At 38.2% G+C, this 21,966-nt stretch overlaps 1 protein-coding gene and 1 long non-coding RNA gene across 2 annotated transcripts in view; one reads left to right on the top strand and one right to left on the bottom strand.

Moving 5' to 3' along the window:
• Positions 1-21,966, bottom strand: part of ADGRV1 (adhesion G protein-coupled receptor V1) — a 778,411-nt gene that overhangs the window by 79,803 nt on the left and 676,642 nt on the right. The window lies entirely within an intron of this gene.
• On the top strand, positions 16,223-21,437 carry LOC103098885 (uncharacterized). The gene is made up of 3 exons (XR_001628784.2): positions 16,223-16,312; positions 19,840-19,907; positions 21,260-21,437. It is a non-coding gene; the product is annotated as an uncharacterized LOC103098885 (long non-coding RNA).

The raw sequence follows: 21,966 nt of genomic DNA, 5'->3' as shown, positions 1-21,966 counted from the left end.
AACTTGCCCCTAAAATGGTGTCTGTAGGACCCCTAGAGGTACAACATTCCTTTCTTTTAATGCCTGACTCCCCTTTAAATTTGCTGGGGAGAGACCTTCTATGCAAACTCAGAGCCACAATAACTTGTTCACCAGATGGTTCTTTATCATTGGAAGTACCAGAGGAATCTTTAAATTTACTCCCTGTACTTCTCTCGGAAAACCAGGAGGCAAAAGAGCCTTCCACTTTTGAAATACCTAAAGATATACCGGAGTCTCTTTGGGCCACATCTTCTTCCGATGTAGGCTTACTTAAATCTGCTGTTCCTGTGCAGATAAAAACTAAATCTAGCCCACCTCCTTCCATCCCTCAGTATCCCCTCTCAAAGGAGGCAATTGAGGGTATTACACCAGTTATTAACTCATTAATAGAACAGGGAATAATAATCCCTGTTTTGGCAAGCATCTCTATAGATTCATACAGGATCTGAGGGCAGTGAATAATCACATTATAAAGAGACACTCCATAGTTTCTAACATAAATACTATTATTTCCTCTATTCCTAGCACAGCTACATACTTTACAGTAGTAGACTTGTGTTCAGCTTTCTTTTCCATACCTATACATGAGAACTCCAGGCATATTTTTGCTTTCACCTGGAAGGGCTCACAATATTCATGGAGTCAGCTGCCACAGGGTTATGTGGAAAGTCCGAGTTTATTTGAGCAAATTTTGAGCCAAGACACAGACAATATAACATTTAAAAATAGCAAATTAATCAAATTTGTAGATGATCTACTCTTGGCTTCAACAGACGCAAAAACATGTCAAGAAGATAGCAAACACCTTCTTTTGGAATTGTACAAAAGAGGACATAAAATCTCGAAGGATAAAGTTCAGAGGTGTCTCCCTAATGTACAATATTTTGGATTCATCCTGACTGCGGGTGCTCGTTATATTTCTACAAAATGAATTGAGAATATTCAAAATTTAAGTGCTACTACTACTAAGAAACAGTTGAGAGGAATTTTAGGAGCAACAGGGTTTTGCAGACAATGGATTCCTTGCTATGGGGAAATTACTAAACCCCTTATGGCATTAACAAAGGATTTGGTTCCTGAACCCCTCAAATTAAAGCCTGAACACTTGTCAGCTCTATCAGATCTAAAAAAGGCTATCATGTCTGCCCCTGCTCTAGGCATCCCAGATTACAACAAGCCATTTACTTTGTATGTGCATGAGCAAAGAGGAGTAGCTTCTGGCATGTTAACTCAGACTTTGGGACCTTCTCAGCACCCAATTGCTTATTATTCTGCTCAACTAGACCCAGTAGCAGCAGGAGCACCACCATGTCTTAGAGGAGTAGCTGCTAAAGCCTTACTGGTAACAAAAACTGTTGATTTAGTATTGTTGTAGTATTGTCCATTAACAATAATGTGCCCACATGAGGTAGAAGCATTATTGATAAAACATAGAACACAGGCTTTCTTGGATCAGAGAATTACAAGATATAAAATAACCTTATTAAATAGTGAAAACATTACCTTAAAATGTTGTACTACTCTTAACCCTGCCACCTTGCTTCCAGATTTACCAACTTCAGGAGAACCATTACACAATTGTGAAACATTAGTGTCCATGGCAGAAAAGCCTTGAGATAATCTCTTGGACACTCCCTTAGACAATGCAGATCTGATTTTATTTACTGATGGTTCCTCTTTTATGAGGGATGGCATACATTACACTGGAGCTGCCGTAGTCTCAGAATTTGCCACTGAATGGTCAGCTTCACTACCTCCTAACATTAGTGCTCAAGGAGCAGAACTCATAGCTCTGAAGCAAGCTTGTATAATTGCCAAGGATAAAAAGGCAACAATTTATACAGATTCTAGATATGCTTTTGGCATTTGTCATTCAGTCAGAATGTTATGGCTCCAGAGAGGATTCTTAACCTCAGCTGGAAAATCTATAGCTAATGCAGAAATTATTAATGAAGTTCTTTCTGCTCTCCAGCTTCCTGAAGCCCTAGCTGTAGTTCATTGTTCTGCCCATACAGGTGGCACTGATCCTGTCTCTAGAGGAAATGATCGAGCAGATGCCGCTGCAAAGCTAGCAGCCATGGAAGGGCCTGAATTAATTTTAACATTAACAACCACTAATGATTTAAATCTACCACTTTCCTATAATGAAAAGGAAGTGGAAAAATGGAAACAAAAATTCAAAGCAAAAGAGATTAATGGCATATGGGTGTCATCTGAAGGAAAACCTCTGCTCCCTAGAAGTTTCTATAACCAAATTTGCCAGTCTATTCATAAAAAATGGTCATTTTGGCACCCAGGGCATCATGGACTCTGTCAAGAGAGTATAGATAGCCCCTGGTATAACTACTATAGCCTCTAAAGTATGTTCAGCCTGCTCTCCGTGCCAGGCATATAACCAACATGCATTTCGTGGAAAAGCATTTGGTGGACATCCTCTGGCTTACACACCTTTTGAACATCTACAGATAGATTTCATAACAATGCCAAAGGCTGGACGTTATAAATTTTGTCTAGTAATAGTAGACCAACTGACCAGATGGCCGGAAGCATTTCCTGAGACCTGAGCCATGGTGGATTTTGTTGCAAAGATACATTTAAAGGAAATTATTCCTCATTTTGGCCTGCCAGCACATATTGATTCAGATAGAGGAAGTCATTTTACTGATTCTGTTCTAAATCATTTATATACTTGTTTGGGGATAACTCCAAAATTCCATGTTCCATATCATCCCCAGAGTTCAGGCCAAGTTGAGAGAATGAATAAAGAACTTAAAACTATGATTGGAAAACTATGCACTGAGACCCATTTAAAATGGCCTGAAATTCTCCCTCTGGCCCTATTTTATCTTAGAAGCAGGCCTAGAGGAGACTTACATATTTCACCATTTGAGATGCTTTTTGGACATCCACCTATACAGGCTAAGCCTTTCTCCCTGGCTTATACATCGCTATTAGGGGGAGATATTACTATTGCTTCCTATATACAGGAGTTACAGCACAAACTATGTGAACTTCATGAATCCGGAGCTGCAATACAAGCTGGACAATTAGATTTTTCTCTGCATGACCTGAATCCAGGAGATAAAGTTTATATTAAGAATTTCAAGCGAACTGGAGCAACTCAGCCTTCATGGGAAGGACCATTCCAAATATTGTTAACTACAACATCTATAAAGATTGGAGAAAAGGACTCTTGGATTCACTGCTCACATGTGAAGAAAGCATATTCTGCTGAGACTGATTGACTGTATCTTATCACATGAATTGGAGATAATAATCCATAGACAAGTAGATGCTGTTTTTTTTTTTGAGAATACATTGAATTACTGATTTTTTCCTTATTTTTATTATTGCTTTTCTTTATTTTGATTAGAATATTTGATTTTTTCTCATTTCTTGTACTAAAGGTACACATAATTAATATTTTTTTCTGCAGTAATACAAGTTAATATATATATTCTTGCTATAATGTCAATGCACAAGCTTTAAACTATGGGAACCTGCCATTTATTGATAAAATATTATAGGACTGTGATTAATGTTTGAATCTGATTCCAAAAAATGGGATAAAAACAAGGAGCACAGACTTAACCTGAATAGTGCCAAAAAAGAGCACACAGGAAATACTAATGTGAGACTCGAGGTTGCGACACTTGACATACGTTAAGTCGTAGGACTTCCTTGTATCTACACTCTTTGTGAAGTACTCATACAAGTACAAAATTTGACCATCATGCTGGCTCCCTATATCCCTGAGAATGAAAAAAAAAATCAGACGAGGGAATGACATTTCCCCATTAAAATAGAATTCTAATTCTTCTCTTCTTATATTATGGCAACTTCCTGTAGTCTTGGCTACAAATGACTAAGTGAAATATTACTGCATTCTGTCCTACATACTTGTGGGATAGAAATTATTTATATTGGACCTATACAAGGACCTATTTTGAATTTTTTCCTTATGTTTTTTATTGTTTTTTCTTTTCTTTTGATAATTGATTCATACACCCCCATAACTGAACATTGCATTCTGAGCTAAACTTGATGTTTTTTAATACCTACTTCAGGGGGGATTGTATTTTAATTTAAAATCTAAGAATTTTTGAATTTTTTTGTTTGAGATTGTATTTTTATAAAAATTCAAGATTTTTATTTTGTTTGAGAAAAGATCTTCAAGAAGAAGCTTGAAACTTTTATATCCAGAGAATGAACTGTCGCAGAAAGATGCCAGAAAACCTACACTTTATCAAGAAGATAAAGAATGAACTTTGGATATGATTGATTGAACTGAACTTTGATTGAACATTTATTGTAAATGTACACATTTATGCCAAAAGGGACTGCCCCTAATTTGGCTTTCTGTCAATGCACCTAGCAAAACATTGGTTTTGCTTTCTTTTCTTTTTTATTTCCTCCCTCACTATTCTAATTTCTCTTAGAAAATTGAATATTATATATATATATATATATATATATATATATATATATATATATATATATATATATATATAGTTAGAAGTGCATTTAGGATTACAAATTGATTATGTTGTTTGATCAATGGGGAGACTAGTCTCCCAATGATCATCAGGGGAGATTGTAAATTTTGAAATTTCTCAGACTTGTGAATGTTAAAAATTTCCACATTGAGGAATCCTCCATTGGAATAAATTCCCTACTGGAAACATTCCCCATTTTGATGTGAGAACTCACCAGTATCAGAAATGGGAGGACCTCTACTCCACCCGTACTTAAGACTGCTTTAGGGGAGAAAACTCCTTGCTAAACAATGAAAGTACTTGGACCCATGCTTATGATGAGGCAGGGAGTTCTTTGAGCCATGCCTGTTTTCAGAATTGATACAATGGGATGCGAGGTACCTATAGAGGTCGGGCAGGTTTTCTCTTGATGGGATTAGTTGACTCAGCTGTGTTTTCTCTGGTTCAGACTTACTGAGGGGATTAGTTGACACAGTAGTGTTTTCTGTAGTTCAGACTTACTGAGGGGATTAGTCGACTTAGCTGGAATTCAGATGGGCTGTCTTTTAGAAAACATCTACGGTGATTGGTGGATGGAAGAACTTAGGGGAGGTGACATAGGAAAAAACCCACTATATAAGAAAAGGAATCTCTTGAGCAAGGGAGGCTTGGAGATCCTGGGATCCTTGGAGATAGATCCTTTTGGAGGAGGCCCTTTGAAGATCTATTGAGAAGAAGTCCCTTGGGAGGCTGACTCTGGCTGGAACTCCCTCTGGGGAGACTCTGTTCCCCAGACATCCTTGCTTAAGACAAATCTTGTGGTGAGTGATAAAAAACTGACTGATTCTCTCTCTCTTAAGACTCAGGTCTAGGCCATGTTGGCTTAAGGCCCTTCATACTTATTTCCTTTTTCTCTCTTTCCTTTAATTATTCATTGTATTATTAATTAAAATCTCTATAAAACCCAGTTGACTTGGGTATATTGAATAATTGGGAATATTTCCCTGGCGACCACCTTATATTTGATTTAAAAACCAAGACACTGTAGTGAAACATATTTTCTGCAGTCAAATTTACTCATTCTCTCTTATATCTATCACAATTTATATCTTCCACCATTTTAACTCACTACAATTTACAACATCAACCATTTTAATTATAACACTACTTTGTTATAATTGGTTTTGGGGAAGTATTCACAGAGAACACCAATGTAGGATCTATATATCTTTCCCCAAGCTCTATCAATCTATCCATGAATGTAGAAGGATTCTCTCTAACTTCTTGTCTGAATTTCTCAAATTTATTCCAGGTCCCCAGCCTGTCTGAGCATTCTCTCACTGCCTTAATAACTGCTTGCCTAGATTTTAACAATTTTTCATACTCATTTTCATTGTTCATATTTCATCCTGGGTCTGTCTCCAGACAATCTGCTGTGGCCCAATCTTGACTAGTTATTCTAATTATTTTCTCCTCCCTTTTAGTTAAAAGCTCATCCATTAAAAATTCAAAGTGTAACCAGGTTGGTTTAAATTGTTGGCAAATTCTCTCTATTTTCTTTATTATGGCAACAGGTTCCTCCTCAAAAGAAGGAATACCACATTTGAACCCTTCCATATCTTTCTGAGTGAAAGGTCTATATGGTTTAATATTTATGAGCTTGTGCTCTGGAGTAATTCTTGGCTCCTCATGGAGTGGGAAAAAAGTAATATCAGTGGTATTCTTTGGTTTTTTTCATAGTTGTTTTGTTGGCAGTGGTGTTAAAGTTAGTATTAGCAGTGGAATCAGTTGTTGGCTTTGTAGGTTTGGTAGAATCAGGTTTGAGAAATTTAGTTATAATTTCATTCTATTTTGAGATTGTTTCATTTAACTGGGCAATGGACTCCTCCAAATATACCAGTCTGACTTCCATTAGCTTATCCTTTATCTGTTTATTCTTATTATTTATTATATTATTAATTATTGAGTATAGGTGGTACCCCTCTAATAATAACAATATTATGACAAATGTACACATAGGTATTAATTGTAATATATCTCTTACTGTAAGATCTAGCATCCCACTAGTGGCTATAGGCAATGGCAGGTTCTGGAGGTAAGATGGAATACCTACATGAATTAATTGAACCATGGTCTGAAACACCATGATCCCTCTTTGTTCTTTACCTATTTTTGATTGTAGGTTCGAGAATCTTGTGGCTCGCCAATTGTTATAGGTAAATTGAATCTTGTATTTTGATATAGTTAAAGACTGTTATGAGTAAATTAAATCTTGTTTGGGCCAAGCTGTTATAACTATTATTGATAATATTAATAATAATATGATAATGGCCAGTTATTATATTCAGCTAAAATTAAAACTTGTCAGGGCCAAGCTGGTTTCAGGCAGTGAATTGAAGGCCAGACACAGTTTGATCCAAACTAAATTTATTTATCTCTATGAGGAGAGGCAGAGACAGGAGAAAGGATGTAGAAATAGGATAGGAATCTCTTAAATCTAACACTAAGATTTCTAAAATAAATCAACCCCCCAACTGCTCCTCATGGAGTTTCTTCCTGTTCACTGAGATGAATTTGCTCTAATCTATACTCTCTGACTAAAATATTCCTTCTATCTTATTAAGCAACCCTAAAATGATAAACTTTAAATGTATAATCAACCTAAAGTAAATTATAGTAATTGTAAAATCTTGAGAGAGAAGTTGAATCAGTTGAAACAGTCCTCTTCACAGTTTCTTCTTGTCTCAGCTCCACTCCAAGTTGACACAGAAACTTCTCTTCAGAACCCCCTATGACTCAGAGGGGTGAAGCTCTTAGTAAACACTTTTTCTCTGTTTTATATGAATCTCAAATCTCAAAATAAAAAGTATCAAAGTAACTAAAATCTGTTTTTTTTTCCTCAGAGGAAAGATCTAGATCTACTTTCTCTCTAGAGGAAGTCCAAGATACTGGCCCAGAATTCTCTAACTGACAATCATTAATGCTAGCTTCTTAAAGAGCCCTCAGCAAACTTTTTTTCTGTCTCCTTTCTTAAAGGGGACAGTGTAAAGTGGACAAAACCCTTTCTCTGATCTTAAAACATTCTTAATGAAACTAAATAAATTCTTATCACGGCATAAGAAGAAATTTGGTAGTAATTAATGTAAATTTCTAAACAGTTTCAAAAATTAAGCTATAATTTTAAGATGGAGGAGATGTGGCTAGACAACAAATCCTGAATAAAACAAAACCTTGGAATATTAGTGGATTGCAAATTCTATATGAATCAGTAGTATTGAAAAAAAAAACCTCATAGTAGTAATTTGTACAAATATTAAATCTGAAGCCAAAGGGGTAGATGAATTGTCATAGAGAGTGTAAAGAGATGAGCACTGACTTTTAGGTGTTGACAATGAGAAAGAGAAATCAGCAAAGAAACAATGAAGCAGATGGACAGGGAGGAGGAGATTCAGGACAGTGAAGTGTCTCCAAGGGAGGAGAGAATATCCAAGGGCTGGTAAACAGTGCCAAAAATTCCCTAGAAGGAAATAGGATGTCCAAAGGAAAGTCTTTTGATTTGGTGATTAGGGCATCATTGCCAACATTAGATGGAACAACCATCAGAGCCTTGTTGAGGGTAGAAACTTGTGTTTTGCAAAGTGTTTATGAGAGCCTGGGATGTGATAAAGTAGAGGCATCAGGTTTAGATAGCTTTTTAATTTTTTTTAAACCAATGAAAGGAAGAGCTATTTGCAGGAGATATGTGAATACAGTAGAAGAGTCAAAGGAAGGGTGTTTTAGATTGAAGAAGACTGAGTAGACCTTGAAAGTAGAGGGAAAGAGACAGTTGATAATATTAAGTCTTCACATGAAGAAGCAATGACTGTTGGAATTACATACTGAGGAGGCAGGAGAGAGCTGGATCCAGGACATAATTATGATTACATTTAATAAGGACTAAGGATATCTCTTCTTGTATGAGCCGAGAGAGAGGAGGGTGGTAATGCTGAGAAGTTTTGAGAACGAAGGCAGTATGGGGAGTTCACATCAGATAACCAATTCCATTCCACTCAAAGGATTAAAGTTATCTACTCTAAGCATTGGGGAATAGGGGCTTTATGCAGAAATGCCCTAGATACAGAAGGTTTCCCCCTCTCCCCAGGAACCTGGAAAATAAGCATATGTTTAAAATTATGCTGAGGAAGAGGAAAATACAAAATGGGAAGGTGATCATGTAAGGAATGAATATTGAGAATGTTTGCATTTTATATTTCCTTTCTTGTTTTCTCCTGTATTCTTGCCTTAATTGGGTGTCTATTTGCCAAAAGGAGCCATGAAGAGTCAGACACAACTGAATGAACAACAACAGCCTCACCAGAGGAAGGAAGTGAGGATCTCACTTTGGCATGGAACTTTTGATCTGCTTCATTTCTGATCTGGGTTGGTTTACCCGTCCTTGGGTAATCTGTTGGTTTCTCCCACTACCTTTCAAGAATTCATCATATTGATGCAAGATTTCATGTGGACAACTGAGCAATAGCCCACTGAGCCTCAGAACTCTTCCTGATGGACATCAGTCCTCAGCCTTTCTAGTAACTAGGAATTTTAGGCTACCTGTCACTATGCTCAACATTTCTGTTCAAGTTAAATGTTTTTACTGATTCCATACCATTCTCCTTGAAGGTAGAGGCTGCTTAATTCTTGGCTTTGCCTTCCCCATGCTTAGTATAGTGCCTACAGTGATGGCAAACCTTTTAGAGGGATAGATGATGTGAGAAATGTCCTCAGGCATGTGTGGAGTGGGGAGGGGAGCAGCTGGCCCTCATGTCCCTCTGACTTTCTAGTAAAGAACTCTGGTGAATGCTATGCTGGGGAAATGGTGCATGTGCCCACAGTGAGGGCTCTGAGTGCCCCATGGGCACATGTGCCAAAGGTTCACCACCACAAACATAGTTGGTGCTTAATAAATGCTTGGATTTGTTAACATGTCAATGACAATTGACTCTATAATTGATTTTAAAAGTCTCTAGTCTCTGGCTCAGCACAGTTACCATCAATTGAGGTGAGTGAGTTATAGAAGAATTTCCTGACAGATAGGATTGTTGTTATTGGGTCATTTTAGTCATGTCTGACTCTTTGTGACTCCATTTGGAGTTTTCTTGGCAAAAATACTGGAATGGACTGCCATTTCCTTCTCCAGCTCATTTTACAGATGAGGAAATCAAGGCAAATAGAACTAAGTGACTTGCCTAGGGTCACATAGCTAGTAAATTTCTGAAGTTACATTTAAATTCAGGGAGATGAGTCTTACCAGTTTAAATCCAGTGCTCTATCCACTGTACCACCTAGCTGCCCTTCAGATATGGCCCCCAAGTCCATAAACCACTAATGATGGGCATATAGATGGCATCACATTAATGGTGAATCCAACTTTAGGACAGGTGAGGAAAGAATCCAAATGCCCCTATGTCTCTTAAATTCTTTTTAATGCTTTAGTGAAGCTCCTAGATTGCACAAGGTCAGAAAAACATGAAATAGACCACTGTGATCTATGTTTGTCACCAGACACTTGTAATCTATAGACTTGGCCTATATTTGTTTCAATTCATCAGAATAATATGATGGGGGAGGGACAAGAATTGCAAGAGAACTTTAAGAAATGCATCTGCTCTTTAAGTTCTCTCTCCAACAGTATCTAAAGTACTAAGAATAAGCCCTCCTTGTTACTGTATGAATGGTATCCAGGGCTGGTGCTTTTTCATGTATATAAACATAATGCATATATTTCTGTTTGTGATTCTGACAATAAACTCTTCCTAATAAAGTTAATAATATCTACCTTAAACAAAGAGTTCTGAGCAGGGTTCCCCCCCCCCATCAGCCCATCTCCCTTCTTCTGCTTGACTGTTCTGACTGTTCTGGTTTTAATTACAGAAGTCTTGTTTTGCTTTTCCAACATAGAAGGATCACTGAAGTCTACTTGCCTCACTGTTTTTGTAATATCCTACTAGGAACTTAGAGGGAACATTTGTTTCCCAATGAATTTTATCCTTTTGGATTTGCCAAGTACTGAAAAATGGCAAAGTTTCAGGTGCTAAATCAGGAGGAATGTAGTATATACCGTTCTGGAAATAGTATGCTCATTATCGGCTTGCTGGGACACAGCAGAAAGGGCTCAGGCACCTTTTCTTTTTGGATTATTTGAAAATGGGCTAGCCAGATAAAAGTTTTAACATGTTAGGACTGAACAGTTAGTAATCCTGCCATTACTCAAGGCACAACTCAAATTCCTATCAGAGGTCTGGCCTCTACCAGGTAAAAGATGTAGATATTATAGAAATGGTTCAGAGAAGGACTGGGGTTAGCCATTTATGTGTGACTTTGTCTTAATCTACAGGGTCTCAGGAAAGAAAGAAAGAAAGAAAGAAAGAAAGAAAGAAAGAAAGAAAGAAAGAAAGAAAGAAAGAAAGAAAGAAAGAAAGAAAGAAAGAAAGAAAGAAAGAAAGAAAGAAAGAAAGAAAGAAAGAAAGAAAGAAAGAAAGAAAGAAAGAAAGAAAGAAAGAAAGAAAGAAAGAAAGAAAGAAAGAAAGAAAGAAAGAAAGAAAGAAAGAAAGAAAGAAAGAAAGAAAGAAAGAAGAAAAGAAAAAAAAGAAGATAAGGGTTGGGTGGGAAGGTGGACCCAGCATGGAACTTTCTTATTCCCATCTGTTACTCTCCAAGTTCTAAGAAAGAGGGGTGTCTGAGTCTTATCTAAACTTTGTATGTCTCTCAGCAACTCCTGGGAAGCTGTGAACTCAGCAAGGCAATTAGTAAATGTTTGCCAAATTGAATTTTCCTTATTCTTCATGATAAATTTTTTAGCTGAGAAAAATCTTAAAATGACTGTACATGAAATTGTTTTCTGTTCTGCAGTGGTTTGGAGAAGAGGCATTCCTGGTCAGAAGCAACAGGTGGTAACTCTGGAAAGGGAAGAAGAACAAGTCTGACTCACCAGCAGAAAACCTTCTGAGGCCCTACCTGCCTGTAGGCACATGCACACACAAATCAACAATTAATATACATTTTAATTTTTCATAATTATGATTTCATCCTTTTATTACCTACTATATTTAAGATGTGGGACTCAGTTTTTGCATTATAAACTTAGCAATGTTATTGCTTATAGCTCTAAAATAAAATTCTTTGAAGGCCAACCTTGGCTGCTGCTCTTTTCTGTGTGTTTATTTATATATAGCATCCCTCTTGCTTTTCAGTGCAGAGGCCAACCTCAAGGCCTAATAGGAAGTGACATGGAAGGAAGTCTACTTCTTGGCCAGGTGAAAGGTGAGAAAAGGGAAGTTTGAGAACACAGGAGGACAAGTAGGGTGCCATTTATCTTCATAGCTGATCTGGTCTTGCCTATATCCCATTGTTCCACTAGCAGGTGGGAGGAATGGTTGGAACTCTTCCAAGCAGAGAACTAAGAGGAAGAAGCAAGCAGGGAACAGGGTTGGAGACTGTTATCTACTGCAGCCCAATGAGCAGTAAACAGCAGTTATCAAGAGTTGGTCTAGGCTCCCAAGTTTCTTTTCTATTCTCTCAATCCAAATATTGATTGCTCTCTCTTCTCCTCAAGTCTTGAATTAAGTGGTTTTTAGAAACTTCATTGTGCTTTTCCTGTGCTTTCTCCTTTGCCTGCTCTGAGGAGAAATAGCCAATACATTGAAACTGTCTTTTCAAAAGACTCCTGGGTTCAGAGTATGCCTATATATGGGTTGAATGAGTCTTGGGGCTTAGAAAAGCTGAAGATACACAGTTGTATAGCACATATACACTATTAGCTATTGCCATATTCCTTTGGGGGAAAATTCAAATACTCAAAAAACTAAAAAAAAAACCCTACAAAAATGAATCCATGATCAACTCGATTCTGGAATTCCCTCTAACACTACAGAATTAATCCAATTCATGGCAAATAAACCATTCAACTCTTGTCTGTGTTCTCCCAAACATTTACTGCTGGAGTTTGCCCAATAAGTCTTCCTCATCTCTGAACATCTTGAGGGTACCAAGAGAACACTTTGATGGTCCATCTGCCATCTCTCATTTTTATCAGATGACCAACTAGTCTTCACATCCAATCATTCAAGTCCTTGATTATATTCTTTACTCTTATTCTTCAGAGCTTCTCATATTATTTCAGTTTGCTCATACCTACACCAAGCTCCTCTCCATTAACTTCTTTGTGATATTTAGTTTTAGTTCTCTTCTGAGGTCTTCCATGTTTTGATGCCATATAAAAACATTAAGTTTTGTAATTTTCCTAAAACAATCAAACTCACTCCATTCCTCTTATTCAACTTTGGTCCCATCTCAGGATCCTGCCTATTTCAGAACATACAAACACACAAACTGTTTGAAAGTTCTATAGATTAGTTATCAAAATGCTTGTGGAAACCTGTAAAACGAGCAAGAGAAATTCTTCATCCACTTGGCCTTCCCTATGTGGATGGAGAAGCCAAACATCTTTGAGTAATTACAGGAATTGTTCCAAGAGATTCTGCAATATCTTGGGCTTGATAGAACCAGTACAATGTTAGCCACAAATAGGTTCACAAAGAACCTCATTCTCCAAAGGGAATCCCATCTCAACTTGGACTCTTAATTGGATCTCCTCCACTATTGTGGTGAATATCTTTGGCAAGCATGCCTCTCCCTATTTTATGTCTTCCTGATGTTTCTGATGAGGAAGTTGTTGAGCAGAGTTATTTCTATTCTATCTTTCAATGTCTGCTGAATGGTCTTTAGTTCTGAATAGAGTAAACTTTGTTGGTAAAGAGTCTATAAAGTAACATTTTGTTTAAGGAATTAAATGCTTCAAAATAAATCAATAATTGATAAACAATAGGATGTTTATATTTTTATATATTTCAATTAATTATGAAATGGTAAAAACATGGATAGAGCACTGGACCTGGAATCAGGAAGAACTGAGTTCAGTCTCACTTAAGACACTTACTAGTTATGTGTCCCTGAGGACATCACTTAATCCTTGTTCTGCCTCAGTTTCCTCAACTGTAAAAGGGATAATAATAGCACTTTCCTCACAGGATGTGAGGATTAATTGAGATCAGTGCCTGCCACATAGTAGACATATTTATTAAGCACCTAATAAATGCTTATTGACTATTGGAATAAGCATACAAATACTCAAAGACATAACCCTAGAGATCATCTAACAGAATTTCCTTTCTCTGAACACATTGTGTCCCATAGAGGTAACTGAGTCCCAGAAAGGTTAAATGACTTGCCCAGAGTCACACAGCTAATAAATAATAGGGCCAGGAACAGAAGCCTCTCAACTATTAGTCTAGTGTTCATCTCATTAACATGGACACAATATAATAATATTAGAATTTTAAAATATTTTTGCGTTAATTATTAATGTACTAAGGAAATTTTCCCTAGGGGAAGGAGTAAAATCAGAACAAATTCAAAATGTTTAATTTGTATTATTTAATTTTTTACTCTATAATAAATAATTGATTGAAAAAACTGAGTTCCAGAGTATTGGGGAAAAGGAGTTGTATCTAATTCACAGACTTGTTCTTCTTGATCCCATGTGGTAGAACCAGGAACACTGAGTAGAAATTGCAGAGTTGGATTTCAGATCAACATAAGTACACATTTCTTAATAATTAGAGCTGTCTTAATGTGGAATGGGGTGGTTTGATGTACAGTGAGGTATTTGAGTTCAGACTAGGTGAGCACTTTGGGGAAATACTGTAGAAGGGACACTTGCTTAGCTATGGATTGCACCACCTGGCTTCTTGGGACCCACTGGGATTCTGTGGGCTATCAAAGACAACTAAAGCTAAAAGAAACCTCAGATACTTTCTAGCTGTGAGACCCTGGGCAAGTCACTTAACCTCCATTGCCTCACTCATTACTTTTCTGCCTTAGAACCAATGCACAGTATTGATTCTAAGATAGAAGGTAAAGATTAAAAAAAAAAAAGGTACTGGAGTGTTTGTCATTTTCTTCTCCAGCTCATTTTACAGGTATGGAAACTGAGGCCAGCACTTTCCATGGTATCTATTTATCTACTATTAAAGCCTGAAGCAAGCCATGCAGGTTTGTCCAATGCTAAAATCTTTGTGATAGCTGAGCAAGTGTGTTGAGGATTTTTTACATAAAGGTCTGATGATTCAAAATTTGCCCTACAATAAGAAGTACAGAGGCAAAATATCCCAGAGCCAGAGTCTGCTGTCTTCCATAAAGGAAAGCCTCTTGATTTCTGACACTGATTCTACCATGGCCAATAAAATCTTGCCTTTCCTCTGGCTGGCTTTCTGAATCCAAGGAATGTTTATTCAGCTGAATGGATATTTTTCTAAGACATAAACTCTTTAAGTGCCCTCCTTTGTAATGGCCCAAATATCTGATAAGGTTTTTATTATTTAATAAACACTAGACCTCTGTGCTTGGGAGGATAGGTGTGGTAGAATCCTAAGGGAATAACAAGTAGCAATTTGAGTGTGTACCATATCTTATATAACCGAGGGAAAAAAAGAAAGCTCATCCCTGCCCCCAGGCAGTTTATAAAACAAGATAAACAACTACACCTACCGAAGTGGGGGAAAGTGTCTGTCAAGAAGGTTGGGAAAATGCATCAGGTGAAAAGACAGACTACTTTGTTTCTGTAACCCTGGCAGTGAGGTGTGGTAACCTATGGAGTCACTGGGCAAGACTTTATTTTTGTTTTCTGTTAATAGAAAAGCTAAAGAAAGACAGGAAAGCACTGGGACCTTTCCCATATCAGAGGCCCATCTAATTCTGATACTGGGGCGTCCCCCATTGATTCTCCCCCCCCCCCTCCAGTGAGAAATACCCCATAAAGGACAGAGCCAAGCCAGGGAATAAATCCTGTTTCCAGTTTAATCCTGTGAATATATCTTAGGTCATTTTCTGGAAAGCTTCCATCAAGAAAACTTACAAGAACCAAAGCAACTTTTTCAAAGAAGAAAATAAACACTTGCTCCATGACTTACTGAATCTGGCACATGGAAAATACGTACTTCCAGTAAACATAGTGAGCTCATTGAGGCACAATCTGAACCTTCCTATTACTCAGGGGCACTCAACTAGTCTGGGAAGCTGACCTGTGCCATATATGCTGAAACCTCCCTGCTAAGTCTATTGTTTTAGGCACCCTTTGGGCACCTTAGCCTGGCTAAGGCAATGAATTACTTAACTTAGTTGTCACTAAATATAGTGGCGATGTTAGAAAATTAACTAAAAAAAAAACCATATTTACTTTAGTTGCACTGTAAAGCAGAGGAATAGTAGGGTTTAGGGGTTAGATAATGGCCCTGGAGCCAAGAAGATCTGGGTTCAAATCCAACCTCCGACACTTACTGTCCCTGTGAGCCTAGGCAAGTCTTAAAGCTCCTGGTAAACCCTAGACTACAATTTGCTGAGAAGGTTCTGACCTACATCAATAGAAGGAGTTTCCACATCTCAGAGTCCTATGTACCAGTAAACTCAAAAGTCTTGTCCTAATCCCTATATAATGGGGAAAGGAACCCTACAAATTGTTAAAGGGATTTTCTTAATCTCTCCCTCTGTCTCCTTAAGAGGCTGGAGAGCAGGGTTTCTAAGTAGATCAGAACTGACAGGTTCAGTGAGCCAGTGAGTCAGAGCTGAAGATTCCGTTACCAGGGAGACCAAGCCCTGGGGAGAGGAAGTAGCCCACCCTCTGACAGGAAGTTAGGGGGGACAGTTGGTCAGTGAAGAGAAAGGAAGCAGCCCCTGACAGCTGAGGGTCTTTTGTCTCTGGGATCTCTAGAGAGCAGAAGGTCTGTCTCTGAGGCAAGGGGCTTTCTGACCGTTGGGCTGCTATAGAAAACTGAAGGAGTGAGTGGTGGGAGTTAGGTAGTTAGTGAATGATTGATAGAGTAGATTAGGCCTTGGTGTGCCAGGCAGAAGAAACTGTCCTGAGAAGACAGAGATAGTTTTAGGAAATTTTAGTCGGAATTTTAGGTATATTTATAGGGTATAAGATTAATAATCTTTCCCCTCTTTTCTATCTTTCTATCTATACTTCTTTCTTAAATTAAACAAAGTTTCTGTTAATGCTCTCCTCACTTTGTTGAACTCCTTAATTTTTTGTTTTTTAAACCCTTACCTTCCGTTTTGGAGCCAATATTGGCTCCAAGGCAGAAGAGTGGTAAGGGCTAGGCAATGGGGGTTAAGTGACTTACCCAGGGTCACACAGCAGGGAAGTGTCTGAGGCCAGATTTGAACCTAGGACCTCCCATCTCTAGGCTTGGCTCTCAATCCACTGAGGTACCGAGCTGCCCCCTGAACTCCTTAATTTAACCCTTACAAAATAAAAGGAAATGGAGCTTCAGAAGGAAGCTCTGTGTCAAAACTCATTCATCATTACAGCCAGCTACTATGTCTTTGTGTTAATGCAGTGTCATAGAGGAGGGAATTAAATTCATCAGCTACCAATTGGGCATCTCCTGTATACTTGAGTTATACCAAGAACTATGTAGCACGCAGGCTTTTGGAATCTCAGAGAAATCATCTAGTCTAGTCCATATATCTGACCAAAATGCTAGAACCCTGTTGCGGCATTATTAATAAGTGGTCTCTGACTTTTTTGTGAGAAAGAACCAACCACCCTTCTGAGGCAGCCCTTTCTACTGTTTGAACACTGCTAATTAATAGGGAGTTTTCCCTCATCAAGTACAAATCTGACCTGCTCTAACTTCTTTATATGAGTCCATGTCCTTGACCACTGGGGGACCAATCTAATTGTTTTCCCACAGGATCACCCTTTGAATCCTTGAAGGTAGGTGGTATTCTCCTTCAGCCCTCCCTTCTCTAGGCTAAAAATTCCAGTTCTTCATATGGAGCATCTCCATGCCTTGGGTCATGTGGACACAGTGTCCTGGATGTCTGGCTTGTTGATGTCCTTACTGAAATAATAAAACCAGTGCTTTGCACAGGACTAGCTCTATGGTATCAAGCGGACAGGCTACAATGGAACCCTCACCTCGCTTCTTCTGGGTTCTATGACTCCCTTAATTGAAGCTAAGATCCTAGTGGTGTTTTGGCTTGTTATGTCACACTATGGACTGGGATGGAAATGGTTTAGTCCTCTATAACGCCTGGCATTTCACTATCTGGCTATTTCTGTAGTACTCTGTACTTGCAGAAATACACTAGAAGTTAGAAGAGGATCCTTTGGGATTTGTGTAATCTAGTAGAGGAGATGAGACACATAGGTCAGGGGTGTCAAACTCAAATAGAAAGGAGTTCCATATATAAGGATCTCTTCAGGCCACGTGCTGACCATTTAAAATGTAAGATTAGCTATTTCTTACTGCATTTTTATTTATTTTGTTAAGTATTGCCTAATTGCATGTTAATCTGGTTTGGAGAGTAAGTGTTGCAGGCTACATGCAGTGGGCAACATGATTGACACCGCTGTGCTGGGTGTTAGTTAAACTGTGCTTTCCATTCAGAATCTACTCTTTATAGAATCATAGAATTTAGATCTGGAAGGGACCTTCAGCATCATTTAGTCCAATCCCTTTATTTTACACATAAGAAAAAGGACTCAGAAAAGGCAAGGAAGTGGCCAAGACCACACAAGTAATGTCTCTTTCTTTGCTACACTTGTCATAGGTTGTCAACCCACATTCTGGATGTCTTTCTCCTTTGTACTTCAAATCCCTAAATTCATCCTTGACTCTGAGTAGATGATGCTACTCTGAAACCATCCAATGTGAACTCTCTCCATCCCTCCATGTTAACAATGGCTGTTATCAGCCATTCTGTTCACCTTCTCTCTGGTGACAGAGGATGCAGTTTTCCTAACCCCTGTGAAGGCTAACCCCTTCTATTTAGGTCTTTGATTATAAGTACCCTTCTCAACTCCTCAGTGATCGTACTCCATCATTATCTCTAGCATTTTCAATCTCATCTAAGAACCAAGTTTGATTTTGGCCATCCTAAAAAAAAAAAAGCTTCCCTTGATTCTGATACTTTCTCAAATTTTCTTTCTTCCCTTCATTTCTAAGATTCTCTATTCTCTACTGCTTCTTCTATTTCTTCCACACTCCCTCACTCCTTAACCCTTTGCAATCTGGTTTCTATCCATACCATTTTAGGGGAACCAATCTAAGGTTGACAATGACCTCTTTCCCCTCCCTCTAAAACCTTTACCTTCAGTTTTAGAATCAATAGTATCAATTCTAAGGCAAAAGAGCAGTAAGGGCTAGGCAGTTGGGGTTAAGTGACTTGCTTAGTGGCACATAGTTAGGCAGTGTCTGAAGCAGATTTGAACCCAGGATCTCCCAACTCCAGGTCTGGGGCTCTATGCCCTGTACTATCTAGCTGCCCCTAATAATGACCATTTTATTGACAATACTTTGATGCCTTTATTTTAGGTTTCTATTCTTTAACTCGGTAGCATTTGACACTGGCAAACACCTCTTCCTATTGGCTTTCTTCGCTTCTCTAATTTTGCTTTATTCTGGCTCTCATCCTACTGTTCTGACTAGTGGTCAGCTTTCTTCTTCTAGTTCTTCTACCTTCTACTCAGTAAATGGGGGTCTCCCAGGGCTTCATCCTTGACCTTCTTGTTTTCCCTCTTTATCAACTTCGTACAAATCCCCATCCATTCTATATCTCCAGTGTCAAACTGATTCACTGCAAAACTGGGAGAAACCATGAAAGTCCTGGAGAACATAACCCTCCTCTGTGGTTACTTTTGAAGCTTTAAATCAGTAACAAGTTAATGGTGAAAGCCTGGGGCCTTACTATATTAAACTGGATTTAAAGCGAACATTTCACTGCTATTTATGGCACTACCATCTTCCCAGACACCCACGCTTGAAACCTCAGAGTCATCCTTTATTTCTCCTTCTCTTAGGCCCTCCATCCAATCAGGTGCCAAGTCCTGTTGATTAGGCCATCTGGACCCACCTTTCAATCTACAGGAGGAAACTTGGTGCCTAGTGAAGTGCCTTACTAAAAACCACCCAGGAAATAAGTGATGGAGACCAAATTTGAACTCATGGCCTCTGACTCCAGATTCAACATTCTTTAATTTCTAATATGCTATTTTTACCTCCTCCATGAATTTCCCTACCTCCCCAGATAGAATATATACTTCTTCCTTCAAATTTCTTATCCTTTTTTTTCCAAACTACTCCAATGTTCTTTCACTGTAGTTATTTCTATCCATTTATTTTAGAAGCTCCTTGAGGAGAGAAAATATGATGTTTTTTCATCTTTGATTTTAAGAATTAAAGGCTCACAGATCTAGAACTTTAAGGGATCTCAGAGGTTTTTGTGGTCCATTTTACAGATGAAGAAACTGAACTCTCTGATGGATAAGGGACTTGTCCGAGGTCACATAGGCAGCAAGTACTTCAGGTAGGATCTGAACCCGATTCCTCCGATTTCAAAGCCTGTGTTCTTTTCATTAGCCCACACTGTCTCCATTTTAAAACACCTAACACAATGTCCTGCATACAATAATAATCAATACTTAAAGGCTCTGTAATTTCATTGGTGTGGATACTCCTTACGTCAATACAAATCAGACCCTCTTTGTAATTTAGTGGACAGTTTTCCAAAGTTATTCTGGCCAAACAATTCATGATCTGAAGCCAATCTTCTGTGAAGTTTCTCTGAACTTAGCTGGTCTGGTTTATGGACCACAGACATGGAGTCTATCCTTAGCCCCATAATGACTGTAGTAATCACTTAATAAATGTTTATTGAATGAAATTGAATAATGAAGAGATCCTTTCCAATGGGAACTTATGTTATTGAGTGGTTAAATAATGGCAAGACCAGATTAATCTGAAATAAGGACCAAGAACAGTTATGTTCATCATCATCATCATCATCATATTTCCTTGAATTTTTTTTACTACATTTCTTGTGGCCAGTATAAAACACTCCATCTGTACCATCGAATTTATCATTAGCTGTAAAAATAACTAACTTCTTGCCTAGAGGAACAAGTTCCAGTATATACCATTTGTTAACCGCCACTGTGAAATGTGTTCATTAGGAAATTTTTTCCACAACTCTGCTATGCTCAAGTACGCCTGACAGATGAAACACATGAGGGAAAAATTAAGAGAGTCCTCGATCAGCACTCTGCATTACACTGAACATATATGTTTCCATACACATATGCGGTAACCAGAGAGAACAGTTCTGTCGAAACTAGTTTTCTCCCGGTTGTTTTTCATAGGCAGCAGAGGAAAAAAGGAAACCTGAGGGGGTTGCTCTGATTGTGATCTAGTCTCTCTTGTTTTGGTGTCACTAAAACTTTTCCATACTCAGTTTTCCAAGAAGATGAAATGTTTTTGAAGCTTTAAATCAATAACCAACTAATGGTACAAGTCTAGGGGTTTTTTCCCCTCTTCTTAAACCGGGCTGACCTTTGTCAAGGCAAAAAGCACAGCATTTGACATTTCACTGAAAATAAAGAAACACAATTTTGCAATTTTCAACCAATTGTGGTTAGTTCAAACTTCAAACTTACTCAATTCTTTCCAGACACAAATGACTTACAGGCATCACATTCTTTAAACACACACACACACACACACACACACACACACACACACACACACACACAAGCAAAATAAGTTTCCTGAGGTAGAGTTTTTTTTCCCTTTTTTACTAGATTGGTCTGAAGCTCATATTTAACTGATGTCATCTTCTCCTCTCTGGGAAAAAATAATCCATAAACTTAAATAAAATTGCAGGAAGAATACAAGATACAGATGGCATGGGGCACGCAGGCTCTCCACTGTCCCAAATGGCTTGCAGACTTCTGAGCTATAGTTGGGAAGAAACCAAAGAGTCACATCGTGGAACAGCTAAGTCAGCCTTTTATGCTTAACTCTTGTGCCTTAAAGAATAAATATATCCACAATTCCTTGATCTGATATTTCTCCTTATGTATCTTTTGCTTCATTCAGGCTGCTCATTTGAATTATGCCATCATTAGGAATGATAATAATCAGTCGTCCCAATCCAAGCAACCAGACCATTCACTGGTCCCAAACTTGGTTCTGGAAGAGATTTTCTTTTGTCAGGCCCAAGCAATAACATTCTGTGACCTGTTATCTTCTTAGTCTTTAAATGGGAAGGGCTCTCTAGGAATTTTGCATGTCAAAAAAAAGCTTTATTTTGGATAACGTTGGTGTATGCTCTCCCTCTAACACTTTGTAGTTTTTTCCCGTGTCCTCTCATTCTTCCAGCATTTCATTCTTGCACTATCTGATCCTAATAGCACAGATTGCAAATACTTTACGGCATATAGATGCTAGCAGTAAATATTTCCTGTATGTGCCCTCTAACCCATCTATTAGGATTACTTGGATTCATGTCAACTGTGGGATGAACCAAGGGGATTCTATTCAAGAAGGGCTCCAGAAATTCAATCTTGCCATATCCCATGTCTTGAGAG

This window comes from Monodelphis domestica, chromosome 3, assembly GCF_027887165.1.
Source record: "Monodelphis domestica isolate mMonDom1 chromosome 3, mMonDom1.pri, whole genome shotgun sequence".
NCBI classification, from domain to species: domain Eukaryota; kingdom Metazoa; phylum Chordata; class Mammalia; order Didelphimorphia; family Didelphidae; genus Monodelphis; species Monodelphis domestica.
The sequence above is the reverse complement of the archived record's forward strand: the minus strand, read 5'-3'. Positions and strand labels throughout refer to the sequence as shown.